The sequence below is a fragment of the Marmota marmota genome, unplaced genomic scaffold, assembly GCF_001458135.2.
Source record: "Marmota marmota marmota unplaced genomic scaffold, marMar, whole genome shotgun sequence".
NCBI classification, from domain to species: domain Eukaryota; kingdom Metazoa; phylum Chordata; class Mammalia; order Rodentia; family Sciuridae; genus Marmota; species Marmota marmota.
The window spans coordinates 13242165-13257177 of NW_025999925.1; the positions used below are offsets into that span (position 1 = coordinate 13242165).

The window sequence follows — 15013 nt, forward strand, 5'->3', positions numbered from 1 at the left end:
GATCAGGTAGCTCTGACTAGTTCTCTGTCAAGGGCAGCACATCATAGCAGGAGCACATGGTGGAGTAAATCACTTACACCACAAGGCAGGAAGGAAGAGAGAATGGACTGGGGTCCCACCATCCCCTTTGGGAGCACACTAATAATTATCATGAGGAGGTAAAACCGCCTCACAGCACCTTTAACACATGGACAATGGGGATTCAATACCTATATTTAAACCATAATGTTTATTTTCTAGTAAGTGTGTCCAAAAAACTAAATATTTTTTTCTCCTTCTACTTTATCAATAATATGTATTTCTCTTATCCTTTACCCTATGAGTCTCTACAGTTTTTGTAATCAACAGCTATGTATTGATTTTTATATGCATAAGACATTGTGACAAATGCTGAAAGAGAAACAAGAACAAAAATAATACTGCCGATATGTGAGAAATTTCCCTTCTGTCAAGGTTTATACTGCAATGACAAAATAAAAATGTAAAAGTTCCCAGAAATGATATGAAAAAAAAAATGGTGGACTTACAACTTAAAATTATTCAGAATTTATCATGGACTTAATCATGATGTTCATTTCAACATAAGGGCTAATGGAGCAGCCACTATGTATAGACACTTTTCTGTATGCTATGGTACAAAACCAGTTCCCAATCTACTGAAGGAATGAGTAAAACATAGACATATTATGTGAGTGATACAGAATATGACTTGGACTTTCAGTTAGATTTAAGTAGCCAAACAAAACAAAACTTCTATTCAGACATTCCATATTTAAATAATGGTATGAGACAAAACAGAAATTTGAAAAACATAAGAAGTAGATATTTGAAAATCAAAGCAGTTGGACTGTTAGCAGTAGATCTCCAGGTAATTTTATATTTCTTTTATTATATACTTCTAACTCAAAAAAATAGGAATGCTTCCTCTCTCGTTACTTTGATTTCTCCCTGGTATCTAGCCTCTACTTTTTTCACTTATTCATCTGAATCCTTTATGTCGTTTAAAAATACTTACAAAACATCAGGTTGTACTATGGGGAAAGCTGAATATTAAGGATCTTGTTATCAATCATCTTACTCATCTGGCCACAGTCAGAGGGTGAACTTAGTAAGACTATACTCATTCTCATCCCAAAAGAAGTAGATTTCACCTATATGATGTTTAAATCTGTTTACACAATCCTTTCTAAATTCTTGAATAGATTCCTAAAATAAATCATGTGATTAAAAATGCATATGTTATGATGTTTAAAGATAACTAAATTGTTGATGCATTTCTACACACTTAGCCAATTTAAACACTACAATCAATAAACATTAGTAGAAAGGAAAACTACATGACTTATCTAGAAATCTTGCTAGATCATAAAATATAGCTAATATGGAATTGCAAATTTAAGATCAAAAGTTAAAACTGCACTTCATTCCAAGAAAACTTGCAAATCAAAATTTAAAATACATACAGAAATGAAATGAAATCTATCAACTTGATCTTCAAAGATATTGGTAGACATCAGCAATGTAAGACAATTTTATAAGAATAAAAATTTTGAAATAACAAATCATCCTCATTGTATTTGTGAGGTCTTCATCTTAAGAGAAATACAAGTAGGGATACAGTAACATAGATAAGATAGAGATTTGTTCTTTCTCTCTTTCTTCCTTCCCCTTCTCTCTATTCCCTCCCCCATCTCTCTCTCTCTCTCACACACACACACACACACACACACACACAATGTTCAGAGCACTGCTTCATGAGGTAATTAGTGTCCCAGGTTTTTCCTGTATTTCTTCTCTAGTATTCTGAAAATTGACTTCTGTATCTTATGTTGATATTATAATAAATTACCACTAACTGAATAGCCTAAAAAACAAGTTTAGAATTTTATAATTCTATAAGTTAGACATCCAACATGAGTTTAGCTGTACTAAAATAAGTTGTCAGTGGGAATGCATTCCTTGTTGAGGCATTAAGAGAGAATTTCTTTCCTTACCTTTCTCAGATTCTTGAGACCACTAACGCTCCCAGAATTGCGGTCACTTCTTTCAACTTTAGAGCAAGCATAACAAATTACTGGAATACCAAAAGGGTATTCTACCATTCCACTGGTAATCTCTACTCTTCTAATTATTAACAAAGAGATGTCCTGGAATTTTATATCAATTTCCTATATACATAGATGCCAAGTCACTCTCTGAAGTTTCACAATTATTTGCATTTTAGGGGAAAACTATGATGAAACAAAGAACCTGGAACAAACTCCCCAACATGAGATAATGTATTATTTTAAAAATGGTGTCAATCCTGTGTGGCTTAATGGAATAATTTTGGTGGAATTTTCTTTCCAGTTATCTTAGAGTACAAGAGTGCATGGTTTCCATTAGCTTTGAAGCGTGCTGTAGGTATATTCTTATAGATCTCACTGCCATATGGGGGACAGAGCTGGGGCTATGATAGATCATAATCTGGATGATGTCTTACAAGAACAGAAATGGATGGGAGGAGAAATGGCTCAGGGAAACTGTGAGTAGGTTCCTCTTTCTTTTTGAACAGAGCATATCTTGGAAAAAATACTGAGTTAATTTTGTTTAATTGTTTAGTATGTTCTTCCTAAAAGGAGCAGAACAGCTTTGAATTTTAGAAATTTAAAGGGCTGAGTGGGACCTGGGGTGAGGGAACACCTTTCTCTCCATATCTATCCCCACTTTCATTCAATGCTGTTCCTTTCTGTACTACATGCTAACATCTGCTGACCTCACAATCCTGAACATTCCCTGTGAAATTAGTGCTATGTTATATCCTCCACTACCTGGGATATTACAGCATTGTGATTCTAAGGAGTGAATAAAGAATTGTTTTCCAGAAAAACAAAACCAATTAGATGGAGAGGAAGAGAAGGGGAGAGAGAGAGAGAGAGAGAGAGAGAGAGAGAGATTGGTTTTCATATATGGAATTGGTTCATATTTTTGTGGAGACTGAATTTTCCAATTTGGTAGTCACCAAGTTAGAGACACACAGAACTAATGATGCAAATTCCAGACCAAGTCTGAAGGCCTAAGAACCAAATGGGCCAACATTGAGTAACAGTCTGAAGGCCAGACTACTTGAAATCTAGAAAGAGCTCTGGGACTTATCTCAAGTGAGAAAAAGGAGAAACGCTTATGTCCCAGATCAAAAGCAGTCAGGCAAGAGGAATTCCCTCATATTCAGGGGATAGTCAGCTGTTTTGTTCTATAAAGATTTTCAACTTAAATTAGGAAAGGCAATCTGCTTTACATAATCCACAAATTTAGGATGAGTTAAAACTTATCCCAAAACACCTTCGCAGTAATGATAATGTTTGATTAAATACCTGGGCACCCATGGCTAAGTCTAATTGACAGAGAAAATTAACCATCACAAGAAGCTTTCTCATTAAAACTAGTTTCCTTCTGTGGACAAATCCATTGTATTTGATTTCTAGGAAAGTGGTGGACCTGTTTCAGATAACCGCTGGAATCAATGGTTATCCACTCCAAACCAACTAAAAGTTGTTTCTCCTTGGTGTGATTTTTTTTTACTGTTTTTTTAAATATGCTTTTTGAATACTAAGACCACTATGTCTCTAGAACTATAGTTGTGATTAAAAAAATAAATAAGCCAAACCTGCTTGCAGCTTGCACAAAATAAAAAAAGTCTTCTAAAATAAAGCTTGTTGTTGTTTTTGAAAAGGAAGTTTCTCTCTGATCTTTCTTATGTCATCATGTCCTTTCTGACAATTGTTGGGAAATGTTCTCTATTTTTAAAAATTGTGTGTTCAGTTTAGGTTCACCTGAGTAAGCCACAAAAAGCCAATGCAAGACCCATAAATTTAATCACAACTGCAAAATTCTTTTTGCCACATAAGGCAACATGTTCGAAGGTTCAAGGAATTAGAATGAGAATATCTTTGAGGCCTATTATTAAACATTGTTTTGCTAACCAACTCTCCATTCCTTGTTGCCATCTCATGATTAAAAATCCATGCTATAATTACAGTCATTCTGTCTTTGCTAAAGAAGAATGGATTTAGAGGAAAATGCAAGCATTCTTGCCAACCCACTCAACATCTTTTTAAAGAAGCTTCATTAGACACCTACCTACCTTGATTCAATTGAGCTAATTGGGTATCTAATTGGGTATCACATGAGATCTGGCACACTCATCTATCACAGCAAGAGATCAATAAATTATTATAAAAATCTATAAATGAAGAAATACTAACATTACTGCACATTACTGCAATGTGTGTGTGTGTGTGTGTCTCACCAGCAGGCCAGGCCGGCGGGATTAGCTGGGTTCAAAGAAGCTGGCTGCAGCAATAACTGAGAAAACAGCAAAGAAACCAAGCAACACAGGAACATGAGTTTCTAAGGTAGAGGGCGGGACTGCTCAGTGATCCCAAGGGTCAGCTCTACGCTAGACAACACTGGAAAGAGAGCTTGCACCCAGATTCTTTATATTTTATAGGGGGACACATACAAGGGAGGTTCAATGGAATGCTCTTCACCAAATAAGGCAGGGTTTTGAAGGTGAGACTTGCCTTGTGATTTTTTGTGGTCAGAAGATTGATTGACAACTCGGCAAGTCACACCCATTTCAGGTGTTGTGTGGGATCACAGGCAGAGTGAGAGGAAAGGCATATTTGCATCACCAAATTGTAAACTGTTGTAAACTGATCACCAATCAGTTTACAACACCAGACCAGTCCCCTCAAATGTGCATAGCACACACACAGCTCATGAATGGCTCGTGACATATAAAAATACAGAGTTAAATTCAAGAAGAAATAGATATGAATTACATGTGTTTTGTTTTGGTTTTGCAGTACCAGGATTAACCCCAGGTCCTCATGGAAACTAAACAAATACTATTGCACTGAACTACATCCCTGCCTTTTTAAATTTTATTTTGAGACAGCGCCTCACCAAGTTGCCCCGGCTGGCCTTGAACTTGCAATACTCTTGCCTCAACTTCCTGAGCAGCTGGGATTACAGCCCGGCTTGCAGATGTTTAATTTTTTCTGGAAACTGGAACACAAGAAAGGAAAATAGAAAAAGAGACTTATTTTATCCTCGTAAATCTTAAAACACTACACAATGTAAGCCACTTAAAATATGTGCATGAACACTTTGATAAAAAATAAAATTTGGATATGTTGACTAACACCCCTTTTTTCCTAGTTGTTCTATTAGACTTTGTACAAAGATGGATCTTATGTTTAGAATGTCTTCATTGTGTAAGTAAAACAAGATTTTGTCCTCCAAACAACTGCACAAAATAAATTTACTTCAAATAATTGGAAGTCTTTTTCTTAGTATTTGTCTTATTGACATATTAATTCAAATGCTGGGATTTTGATGTTTTATTTCTCTCCCCAGTGATTGTCTTCCCACTTAAACTAGATACATACATTTAATTTTTTGATGTATCACATTAGAAGCTCTTCAAAAAATGAGCAGTTTATTCTAATCAGATCTCTAACCAAAAAGTTGTTTAATAGATGCTAAAAAGAAGATTCTATGATTAATTTCAAACTAGCATTCTTTGGATATTGTAATGTACATTTTCATTAGTTAACTTTCACAGTTTTCAAATGTTTCTCTTTAACCTGTTATATCCCATCATCTTATCTATAGGAAATCAAAAATACCTATCAAAATCTATACAATTGTATAGGACACCTACAAAATGGTCAATTTAAAGTTTTATAGGTGTCCTATATACAGGATGATGGAACATAATGAGTTAAGAAGAGAGCTACTTTAAAATGTTCTACCATACATAAAATACTAACCTACAAAAGTGAGGAAAAACTTCAGAATTATTCTCTCCACATCAGAGTATACTGAATTTCATATGATCACTGAACTTAGTTTTCTTTAAAGCACTATTGTTCATTTACCATTCATTCAACGTTCTTTCTTTTGCTCAGAAAAGAGGAAACTCAATTTCTGTGATGGTCAATGAAACTTTTGACAATTTAATGAAGAAACCTCAAGAGTCAGAGGGTAAGCAAAGAGATGTTTTTTCCTCATATCAGGAAGTAGCACTGAAGTGGTAAATATGTGGTTTTATTTCTGTTCTTAGTATTGTACCCTGGCCTGCCTGCCCCTACTTTTAAATTGGTAAGCATCTCAGAGAATTCTCTGAACAATAACTATTTTTTTCCATTTTCTCATGATTTGCTACCTCTATTAGATGGGAGTAGGGAGGCATTCACAGCTAGTTCAGATTGAAGTAGGATCTGTGCTTCCTAACATCCATTTTCTTATTGTACTTCAACACACCCGCCCCACATCTGGCCGGCCAGGGAAATTTATTATAACCTATGGAATCACAAAAGAACTTCAAGCTGTATTTTATTGTATTGTGGAAAGATGCACTAGAGATATGATCCAGGATAAACACGGATAGCAATGTACCTTGGGACCCTACCTGCCTTATGATTCTGTGTAAATCACCTAATGCATATATTTCTCTTGGGGTGTAAAAATGTGTTCTATATCACTCTGAAATATCCCCCATCATGTCAACTGCCCCCCACCCCCGCAAAATCGTACACTTCTAGATTCTCAAAAATCTGAGTGTGATCAAGGATAGCTCTAGTTTTTGCTTAGAAGAATACATTATTAATGACTATCCAGATATAAAATAATGATAGTACTAATAATATTATGCTAAATGAAAGGAATAAATCGAGGATGATATCTGATACAAAACTCAAAAAACTAAGAGGATTCAATAATATTAGACTGAGCTGAATCAGTAATTTTCAAATGGGTTCATTCCCCTGTACCCTACCAGGGGTCACTTGGTCATATCTAGGAACATTCGGTTGCCACAACTAGGAAATTCTATTGGTATTTGGTAAGAAACATCCAGAGATCATGCAAAACACATCCTTTAATATGCAGAATAGCTTTTGGGGGAGGGTGGGTACCAGTGATTGAATACAGACGTGTTTTTACCGCTGAGTCACATCCCCAGCCCTTTTCTTCTCTCCCTCCTTCTCTCTCTCTCTCTCTTTCTCTCTCTCTCTCTCTCTCTCTCTCTCTCTCTCTCTCTCTCAATGGAACATAATGAGTTAAGAAGAGAGCTACTTTAAAATGTTCTACCATACATAAAATACTAACATAAAAAGGTATTACAGAGAGAGAGAGAGAGAGAGAGAGAGAGAGAGAGAGAGAGAGAAAGACAGGGTTTCATTAGGTTGCTTAGGGCCTCACCAAATTACTGAGCCTGGCTTTGAACTCCCAATCCCCCTGCCTCAGTCTCTCGAACCGCTGGGATTACAAGTGTGCCCCACTGTGCCTGGCAGAACAGCTCTTTTTTGAAGAAGTTTGTAACACAAAACTTAACAGTGTCATAGTTAAGAATCCCTGGGTTAGATGTTAATTTTTAAATCTTTTAATTGCACAAGAAAAAGAAACAATAAAAGAATAGAAGAAAACAGTTCATTATTTGGGGGTCTTAAAATAGGGTCACTAATTTTGTACTATATTATATTTCTAAAGTACACAGGAAACCTACCAAATGAAATACATTTTCAAAAATCTCTGCTACTCATTTCAATACTTTCAGTCCTTTCTAAAACTAATAAGTGCAGCCTCCATTGAATTCTAATATCCCCTAGAAATTTTGTAGATAAGGAATTAAGTTTGGTAGGTCATATCCTAGTTTGCGTAACAACAGTGTGTATATTCTGCCTCTAGCTGAAATTTCTAACTATTCTTTAGTACCTGACCTGTTCAAATATCACCTTCCCTCCAAAACCTTCCCACCTCCCTTAGGAGAGACTTAATGACTAACTTGTCTCTGGCTTTCCTAAGATACCTGTTGTTCATCTCATTTACAGGTCTTCTCAGATGTTATCATTCAGTCCTATAGGCCTCTCCTATGAGGTCATCTACAATGGAGATCACATCTTATTTTCCTTAAAACCGAACACAGAGCCTGGAACAGAGAGGCTGCTTGATGTATACTGATGAGATCATAAGTGAGAATGAATATTTAATTTGGGTGATAAGATTCATAAGGTCTTGATTTGTATCAGCACACTCAATGATATTAAACATGGTGTAAGACCCCATCCATCCAGACCCTGCCTAGGAAATATAAGACAGACTACAAGTTTTACCACCTTTAAAATTTAGAATCAGAGACCTTCAGAGTATACAATGTTTCAGTGAGCAAGACATGTAGTCCCAGACCACAAAATATTAGTCAAATGTACATGTAGAGATCAGAAGGAAAAAAGAAAAGGGAAAAAAAGGGAGTAAGGGAAGGAAGAACTCTACCCTATATCCCCAGATGCCAACCTAGTGAAAGAGGCTTCAGAAATCACAGAACAATAAGAGACTGAATAATATTTTACCCCCCACCCCCCCAAAAAGAGAGAGACATGGTATTATCTCTAAAATTATTTTGTGAACTTCAAACAGAAGTACACATGACCCAGTTGTTCATGAAAACGTACACTTCTAGATTCTCAAAGTCCACATGTTCCCTGAAGTGAGATGCTGAGCCTTTTTCCTTGTCCATGTTCCTATTCACAATAGCTCTCTTGTCACTTTGCAAAGAGAAGCCTCCATCTCATGCACCCAGAACCTCACTATGGCTCAACTAAAGTATGTGTAACTAGGATGGTCCTACCTAAAGTAGGATGAAACCAGCCAGGTCACCTCACAAAATGACAATTTTAAACACTGGGCTCTGGACAACCTCTTTGGGTTAAAATACTCCATCCTGTGGGGGTGCTTCATGCCTTTTGCTGGCTGCACCTATTTTGGCTAAAGGTGAACTGCAGCATGAAATATGAGCTAATTTGGCCCCATTTGGGATCTTCTGAGTTCAGATAGACTGTAGAACTGGGTGAAGATAATTTTTATTTAACTTCATTAAGTCTTCCTTCTTTTCTAACAAACACTACACCCCCTGAGAGATAGTCCTGTGAGAACAATGGAAAGAAAGATTCCACACAAAAGATTGCATCTTATTTCATCTAGGGAAAAAAATTCATTGCAAAAGCCCGTGCTTTATTAGCTATCTCTTTTAGATTCACAATGATTGAGATGTGTACAAAGTAAACTGTGAAATGCCAATCTATTACAAAGTATACCCTCACAGCATTTTGACAATTCTCAGTAATGAGAAAAAGCTGGGTGATTATTCTCATTTAACCCTCTCTTGATCTTTGTCTCAGTTGCATATTTTACATGATTGTTGTAAGAAGCAGAAAAAAAATATCAGCATTAACTTTAAACACATCAATGTCATGAATTCAGGTAAAAGGAATAGCTCTTGGATGCAAGTTCATATTTTGTATGCTCTGAGCCTATTTTCAGAAACACAGGAAAAATATATTTTATTTGATGTCCCTAAAATTATTGAAGACTAGAACTCCATATTCAGTTTCTACTTTGGTTATTTTGCACATTCCTATCAGATTTTAACATTTGTGTTATTAAACAGGTATATATTCTGGATTATAATACAAGTATCATGCTGGGCAATAATAATTGATGTACAGTTTAGTCTTATCCTTTTAAGGAGCCTAATGATTATTTCTCTTCTATCCCTCTCTCTCCTCCCACACATCCCCACTCTCTCTATCGCTTTCTGTTAAGGGGACAAAATGTTTCTCAAATGCAGTCAAATACACAGTACTTAGAACATTGGAATGCAGTTTCATTAATGAGGATTAATTCCTCCCACAGAGGAAATGATGTGCTGTCATGACATTTCTTTCATATTTCTTTCTACCCAAATTGTTCCAACTCTAAAAAAATGGTTATTTTGTCTGTCCTAGACATTTACAGAAAAAATGGCACTCTGCCTTTCCCCTATATATACATAGAAAAAGAAAACTATTTCAAGTCACAGTACTGTTAAAAGTCTAATTTTTGTAGGATATTTATAATATGTAAATTCTGTGTGGAACAAGTATAATTGCTTTGTGAAGAAATTTGGTTACATTTCTTTTTCTTTGAAACCTGCAAAAACAAAGTGTCTGTTAGTTGGTTAATGGCCTAATATAAAGCTACAATCAAACCATCCTGTCAATTTGGTAGTTAATTAGATTCACATTTGAATAGAATAGGGACTTATTTTTTTTTTAAGTCTGGAAGAGAGCAACCCCTTAAAAAGAAAAAGTGAAAAGTAAGATAAAAATGAACCCTGTTATGAGAACATAAAATACCTGAATGTTCTTAAAAAATAAAACAAAAATTCCTATTCAGTAAAACAGAGTGCATTTAAAGTGGTGTAGGAGGAATTATATCTGTGATCAAAGTACACTGAAAAAAAGGTGAGTAGGAGCAGGTGGATTTTATGGAAAAAAATTTTGCAATTGACTCACTAATACAGTTTTTAGGACAAGATTTGAAAGCAAATTATACTACATAAATGAAGAAAAACCAAAATCCAAGAAAAGTAAAAAAGTGAGGGTTTTGCCATGATGCAATTTATTAGTCTGTTTTTTATTGTTTGTAATTTATTTTATATGGTGCTGGGGAATAGAACTCAGGACCACACACATGCTAGGTAAGAGCTCTACCACTGAGCTACAACCCAAGTCAAATATATATTAATTTTGTGTGATGAACAGAAATACATATATGTAATAAGTGCAGCATTCAATAGTTATTTTAGTTTGGGAGTGTATGTGAAGATGTTTGTGTCTTAGGTGAGATAATTACCAAAGCTATGCAACTACATAACCACATTTCCACAGTCAGAAGCTCCAAATACAGAAGCTATGACTAGAGATAGATTGCAAGGTACTTAAAGTTAGGCCCCATGTTTTTCATTTCCCTTATGCAATCACCAGATCATCTTATGCTGACTATACTCAAGGAGCACAAGATAAATCATGACGATGTATGAATCGACCATCTCTACATATCTGAGCACAGATAGTCATTTTTCCTAATTCATCACTCAGTTCTGTGGAAGATTTCTTATTTACCTACCAGGACACCTACACCTGTCATGCCAAAGCCAGCCTCTCACTATGAAAACCACCGTAAACACAGCAAGACATACTGTGCAGAGAAATCGTGCACTGCTAAGATGAAGACATAATGAGAACAAGTAATGAGCAGAATAACAATTTGCTAACAGAAGACAAATTTTCTTCCCTTGGAAGCAATGCCTACAGAGAATATCAACAAGAAAACACAATACTTCACACTGCTTGTCTGGGATATATTTTCTTATCAAACAAAGCATTGCTTATCATGATGAAAAGGAAAATGGATCCATGGCTAATGCTGATAAGTTAACAGATATAATGTGGTGCAGTAAACATCCATTTATCATTCTGCTGCTAAGAAACAAAAGGAAATAAAATAACAAAGAAATGTAAAAGCAAATCTATATTCCTTACATATGAAATGAATAAAGTAAAGCAATAATTGACAGCCAACTAAGAAGTAAAATATTTAAAGTCAAATTTAAAATTAAAATCAAAATTCTTTCATTTTGAAGCAGAAGGAGGATAGATTAAGATACTATTTCTTTCTTGAATTAAGGTGCCTATCATTTATGTAAATCTCAGAAACAGCAACTATCCCCCACCAAGAAAGACAAATGAGACAATATTGTGTTCTATTAAATATCATATTGAAAACCTAAGCCATGGTTGGAAATTCTCATTACCCAAGCAAGATTTTCCCAAGTAATCATAATAGCCCTGTATTTGCTAAATAATATAGGCACCCTCCTATAGTTTATTGATATTTTTTGCTTGTTGAGTTGTTAGAGTCCGTAAACAAGTCAAGATGGCGCCTGGCATTTTGCCAGAGGGAGTGGTTTGTGAAGTAACGCCCACGAGCCATTAAGTGTGGAGATTCCTTATTGGTTGACTGCTGTATCTAGTTTATGTTAATTAAGATAAGCTGTGTGGAATGTATATATACCCCTCCTGTCCTACAATAAACGGCTCCCACTCCTGCTGAATCAATGTACACAAGTTGCTCGTCACCCACGGGTTAGTTTGCTGCAGCCGGACTGCGGCATTGAGTTTTTAAAGTAATCTACCATTCTCTTAAAATGAAATAATATTAAAAATATTATCAATAGTGCTGTAAGTCTATAGACTATGAAAATAAAACAAAATAAATTTAAATGACAATAGGCATACATTTAATTATTCTACTATGAAATACAAAGCAAGCAATACCTAACTGATGTGCCTAAGAATTAAATAGTTATATTGACAGTCATGTCATTATTGGAAAAAAAAAACAGAAAGCTCACCAGCATTTTACTAACTTTCATCAACATAATCAGTATACATAATTCCCATTAACATACCAGTTGGGTATATTATGTAATTTGTTGGTATCCATTATAAAAATTGTCACATATTTATCAATTATACTCTTATGAGGCTTCAATATACTAAATTCTCATTCAAATGTCTTCAATCAAGTTTTATGAGTAAGAGAGTATAATTCTTTAATAGAAATAACATGCATATTTTAAAAAATATGAATATCATTTATATCTTGCCATTTGAGACTGTTTATTTGTTTCAATATAGTTTCAAAATAGTTAATGTATTTAAGTTTACTAAACCTCACTTTCCTACCATGAAGTGAAAAATGGAAATAGACTCCATATAACACATACATATATTTAGCACAAGTCCAGGCACATAGTAAGCACACAAGTAAGATGGCTTTATTTGTTAACCACCAATCATGGAAAAATACATTAAGTCAATATTATATGGATCCCTGAAGCCTTTCCTTTTTAATGTGACTAGCATCTTACTTATACAATAAGTCTTCCTTTATATGGGATCTTAAATACATTTTTGGTTAATGTTTTCTTATTAAGCATATTTAAAAACTATTTAATTTTAATTCAACTATCTTATTCCCACACTGTATACACTTTAAAAATAGAAAGTCTTACCAAAACCAAGAATAAAATCACTAATTAAAGTATTCACCCACAAAAAATTCTGAAACAGAAACATATCTACATGTAGGAAGGTTGTGTGGAAAACACTAGAATCAGTCGTTTTATACATGTCAGCTTCATATGAAGCTTCACTTGAAAGTTATATACAAAAGTTCTTAAAATCCATGGCTTATTATTAATAAGATAAACAAAAGACGATCTGAGATTATTTTTAGTACCCTCCCATAGTTTTCACCACACTTTCCTTCTAAAATGTGTATAACAACAAGTATAAGTGAGGTATAAAGGAGAGAGATGTGGTTTTAAACAAGGGAGTGCTATTCTGGTTCGAGATTATTTTTAGTACCCTCCCATAGTTTTCACCACACTTTCCTTCTAAAATGTGTATAACAAGTATAAGTGAGGTATAAAGGAGAGAGATGTGGTTTTAAACAAGGGAGTGCTATTCTGGTTCAGTCAGCATTTTTGCTGCTGTGACCAAAAAACCTGACAAGAACAATTAGAGAAGAAAAAGTTTATTTGGTGACTCACAGTTTCAGAGGTCTCAGTCCTTACATGGCTAACTCCATTCCTTGGGGATTAGGTGAGATAAGACATCTTGGCAGAAGAGTGTGGCAGAGGAACGTAGCTGGCAACATGGCACCAAGAAGAAGAGAGAGACTTCACTTGCAAGATACCAAATATATAACCTAAAAGCATGCCCCCTGTGACCCACCTAGCCACACCCTACCTGGCTTCAGTTACCACTCAGTTAATCCTTATCATGGGATTAATTCACTGATTAAATTAAGGCTTTCACAACCCAATCATTTTACCTCTAATCCTCTTGTATTGACTCACACATAAGCTTTGGGGAGACCCTTTATCTAAACCATAACAATTTTCAAAAGTAGAAAATCTATCCATGTAACCAAAAGAGAAAAAAAAGAAAACTTTGGGCTGGGGCTGTAGCTCAGTGGCAGAGCACTTGCCTGGAATGTGTGAGGCCCTGGGTTCAATTTTTAGCACCACATAAAAATAAACTAATAAAATAAAGGCATGCTGTACATTTACAATTTTTTTAAAAAAGGAAAACTTCCATAAATGTAGCTATTTTGTATTTCAAAATAAAAGACTCATTTGAAGTGAATGGCTGTAATAATTCAGTCTTAATGTCAAGCAAGATTTTGTGCTATGAAAAACAAATTGATGATTACAATGTGGATGTGGTGTTCACTCTATGCCACACAATTTTTTAGTATACCTCACTATTCTAACATGATTGAACTATCCTATCAAGATTGAACTCTCCCTTAACTTACCTTGATTCAAAAAGCTTGCAATCTATTTGTTTTCCTGTCTTGTATATCCTTCATATATCAGTTCATCCTCTTTTTAATTTTTCATTTATTTCTTCCTATAAAGTACAATAACAAATCATCAATGAATGCAGGCAAAGTTTGGTTATTTCGCAATCTTTTTTTTTTTTTTTTTTTAATAATCAGTCAATTCCAGGTTTAATGAAATCCACATTCCTCCATTGACACATTTTTTAAGAAGTCAGATTTACTAATGCCCAATGTACACAATATATACTCTTTTAAAGAATATAGTTTACGAAATTGGCCAAATATACAAATTGTATAACCTAGATGCCAATCAAAATACAGAATATCATCAACATCCAAAAATGTTCCCTAGTTCCATTTTGCAAATATTCTCTTTCACTCAAAACTAGCTCTTGCCTAAACTAAAATCTGATTCTGTTCTCCTAAGTTTTTCTCTTTCCAGATTTTCATAAATGCAATCAGTTTATGTTGTATTCTGTCTTTTTTTTTTTAATTTTTTATTGTGGGTTGTTCAAAACATTACAAATTTCTTGACATATCATATTCGACACTTTGATTCAAGTGGGTTATGAACTCCCACCTTCACCCCATACACAGATTGCAGAATCACATCAGTTACACATCCATTGATTTACAAATTGCCATCCTAGTGTCTGTTGTGCTCCGCTGCCTTTCCCATCCTCCACCCTCCCCCCTCCCCAAAACCAACACACTCTCACACTCTCACTCTCAC

General features: G+C 34.9%; 1 long non-coding RNA gene across 1 annotated transcript in view; it reads right to left on the reverse strand.

Moving 5' to 3' along the window:
• Positions 1-13461: 13461 nt before the first annotated feature.
• Positions 13462-15013, reverse strand: part of LOC125615792 — a 4128-nt gene continuing 2576 nt past the window's right edge. The window contains exons 3-4 of the long non-coding RNA XR_007346382.1: positions 14254-14348; positions 13462-13580 (exon numbers count right to left, since the gene is read on the reverse strand). This is a non-coding gene — a long non-coding RNA (uncharacterized LOC125615792). The remainder of the gene's footprint in view (positions 13581-14253; positions 14349-15013) is intronic.